Source organism: Gracilinanus agilis, chromosome 1 (genome assembly GCF_016433145.1).
Source record: "Gracilinanus agilis isolate LMUSP501 chromosome 1, AgileGrace, whole genome shotgun sequence".
NCBI lineage: Eukaryota > Metazoa > Chordata > Mammalia > Didelphimorphia > Didelphidae > Gracilinanus > Gracilinanus agilis.
The window spans coordinates 153513795-153517615 of NC_058130.1; the positions used below are offsets into that span (position 1 = coordinate 153513795).

The 3821-nt window shown below is 39.3% G+C and overlaps 1 pseudogene; it reads left to right on the forward strand.

Moving 5' to 3' along the window:
- Positions 1-386: 386 nt before the first annotated feature.
- On the forward strand, positions 387-1417 carry LOC123249020 (annotated as a pseudogene).
- The last annotated feature ends 2404 nt before the right edge of the window (positions 1418-3821 follow it).

The following is a 3821-nucleotide window of genomic DNA, read 5'->3' on the forward strand; positions in this document are numbered from 1 at the left end:
CAAACAAATTAAATAATTAAAAAATAAGATGATATTAATTATTAAACTTCACCAAATATCAACTTTGAACAATAATATACAAAATTCATCAACGGAGTTTTCGTCTCCAGGCTAATTCCCTGTCTCTCTCAAGATGGTTGCCTTTATTTAGGACCCTGAGCAGATATCCTGTGGTGGGGATGGCAGGATACCCTGTCCTGTCTCAACACCTACAGAATGGGGCTGGAGGGACCAAGGAAGAGGGAGGGAGAAAGCAGGACGTTGGAGATGTTTTACAGTAAATTATGACCATTGCAGACCAAGGTTTGGACAGGACATAAATCAAGCATTAAACTGCCACAGAATGAAGCCTTCCTTGTTTAATGCATTGAACAAAATTAAAAAAAAAAGTATTGAGTATCAGAGGAGCCCAGGAAGGGGAGCCGAGAGGATTCCTGCTGGACAATATGCTGTTGGCAGAGTAGGTAACACAGGCAGAGAGAAAGGTGAAGGCAGAGGTGGCAAGGCGGCAATATCTGAGGGAACTGGCTCAGACAGCTCAACTGACCATTCCGACTACAGAGCTAAACCCTCACAAATGCAACACATCTACCACTCGGAACTGGAAAAATATGAACAGGCATGCAGTGAATTCAGCACATGTATGATGAACCCGCTTCGTGAGCAGCGCCAAAACAGGCCCATCTCATCAAAGGAGAGTGAAAAAATGGTGAACATCATCTATTGCAAATTCAACTCCATCTAGATGCAACTTGAGCAGAGTACACATGAAGCAGTCAGGATGCTTTGCTTGTGGTTTTTGGAAGCAAGGCAGAAGGGACAGAACTTCAAAAGCAAACCACAAAAATCCTGATTGAGTGTTTCTATTTCCATCTCAGCAACCCTTACCCCAGTAAGGAAGCCAAAGAGGAACTAGCCAAGAAATATAGCAGCATGGCCTCACAGGTGTCACGATCATTTGGAAATAAGGAAATCCGACACAAGAACATGGGTGCATTTCAAGAGGAAATCAATATTTATGCTGCCAAAATGGCTGTCACATTTACCAAAGAGATCGGCCCATAGAAGTCAAGTTAATTTACTTTCAACTCCCAGTTTAGCTTATTCTTTCAGTTCTTTTAATTTGTCATATTCTGGAGATTTGTTCATGACCAGGTAGCCTGTGGGGATTCTTACTAAGGGGCCCAAGTTGGAGCCAGTGGGCAGTCACTGGTGGACACCCTTTGCCATGTTATCAGCCAGATAGGAGGATACAGTGAGGAATTTGTAGCCAGTCAGATGTACAGGCTAGCAGGCATCACCAGTATGGTATAGTAGATAGGTGACTGACCTTAAAACAGGAGGAATTCTGGCTGTGTAAACATGTGCTAGTGGAGGTTGGCAGGATGCTACTACACCTATCAGTGATTTCCCCTGAAGAAGGCCCCTGACAGTGCTTATTCTGATATCTCCAACTGATCTCCCAGCAGTTGCATCACCACTGACTGACCTCCTTCTCCAAATGAGGGGGAGCGAGAGGAACAGGGAGGGTTTCTCTTCCCAACATTAAAGCAGTAAGACTGGAAGTTGAAGCAGTCAAAAAACACAAGAAGAATTTCCTCTTCTCTTCTTCAGGATGCTATTTCAGCCAATCTTCTTCTCTCTAACTTCTTTTCAGTTCTTTCTGTACAGAAGCCACCCCTTTCACCTGCCTCCAGCTATCAACTCTGTTTTCTTCATCCTCTCTGCATCTTTCCCTCTTGATTCTGCTATGTCACTGAAGGGTGAAGAATCTTTCAAAAAAGAGGAAATCATGATGCATAGCGAAAGGAGCAGAACCAGAAGAACATTGTACACACTGTGTACACTGTGGCACAATCAAACATAATGGACTTCTACTAGCAGCAATGCAATGATTCAGGACAATTCTGAGGGACTTATGAGAAAGAACGCTATCCACATCCATAGTAAGAACTGTGGGAGTAGAAACACAGAAGAAAAATAACTGCTTAATCACATGGTTCGATGGGTATATGATTGGGGATGTAGACTCTAAAGTCTAAACAATCACTCTATTATAAATATTAATAGTTGCTTAATGGCAACAAGAAAGAGGGAGGGAAAGAACACGAATCATGTAACCATGGAAAAATATTCTAAATTAATCAAATAATTTTTTTTTAAAAAGAGAAAATTCGAGCTTAGGGAGATTAAGTGCATTTTATGCTTACTCAAACATTAAAAAGGACAGGGAAAAGAAGACAAATTACAAAAAAAAACCATTAATAAACATTTGTCCCTTAAAAAAAACTACTTTAAGTTGTTCATTTAAAAAAATCACACTAAACTTCAGCTAATGTCTGAAGAAAAATAAGAAAATTCACTAACAGAGCTTTAGTTGCCAGTTTTATTCTCTGACTCTTTAAAGACTGATGCCTTATTTAGAACAATGAGCAGGCACATGAAAGTTCTGGCTCAGTCTGAATCTCTAAATATGAAATGCAAGATTTTTAAAATTGTGAAAATTCAGATACTCCCTTTGGCTGTCCTCCCCACTACCAACCAAGTGTGCCACGATTAAGGTAGAATCCTACACTTAGTTCCCTTGGGACTAGAAGTTACTAAAATTTTGTAACTGTTCTTTACCTGCTTTAAACCATATTTGCTTAAAACTCTGTAGCTGAATACTTTGTACCTTTCTATTATTTAACATGTTATCTTTTTATCACAATAATCTGGATCCATGTGTTATTTCTCACATGAGTTTCGCAATTTTCTGTGAACAAGGATTATTTTTTTACTCAGTCTTTGTATCACTCTCAGCAGTGGATACAATGCTTTGCCTATTAAAGAGGTAGATACTTAAATGTTTGAGAAACCATAAAACTCACTTTATCTCTAAGTCTGAATTTCCTCATTTTTGAAATGGGAATGACAGTTCTTGAAACCTCACAGGGTTACTGGGAAAATTATTTTGCAATGGGGGTTTAAAAAAATAACAGTCCTTGTAATAGCAGAAAAAGAAGGAGAAGGGAACAAGCATTTGTTAAATGCCTACTATGTGCCAGACATTATGTGAAATGTTTTACGATTATTATCTTATTTGATCCTTCCAACAACCTTACAAGATAGGTGCTCTTATTAGCTCCCATTTTACAGTTGGGGAAATTGAGGCAGACAAAGGTTAAGTGATTTTTCCAGGTTTAAATATCATGAGATCCTCTACTCTCAGAAATCTACCTTCTGGGCTGAAGTTCTATTGGAGAATATTCACTAATGCAGAGCCTTTTTATTTCATCTGGAGTACTATTATTCTTTTTGACTTTTGGGGCATAAAAGTATAATTTTTACTTGAATGGTCATTTCTTATCCTCCTAATATCATGTCGCGTACTGATGTAAGAATGATAAAACCGACTCACATTGTCTCTTTGAATTCTCTTGCCTGGCAACTCATCAGTCTCCTGAGTCTAATGAACTTCCATCCTACTTCACTGGGATCTTGTGAGGAACAAATGAGGTACTATTTACAAAGCCCTTATAGCACAATGCCTAGCACATAGTAGGTACTTAAATGTTTATTTTCTTCCTTTTCCTTTCCACGCTTAGATAATCTCTATATTCATTTTTAGCTCACATAATTTTTCATGTGCAGTGTATGAATGCAATGCAGGTGGGTGTCCCTGTAGATGACAATAAGGTAAAATGCGGGTTTGCCAAGCCCTTTTCAGGCTGATCATCTACCTTCAGTTTTTCCTTGCCACCCAGATGTCACCTGTGGCTCCAAGAATCTATACCTTGGGCAGTGATCATATCCTGGTAAAACCCTCTTGACAGACGGGC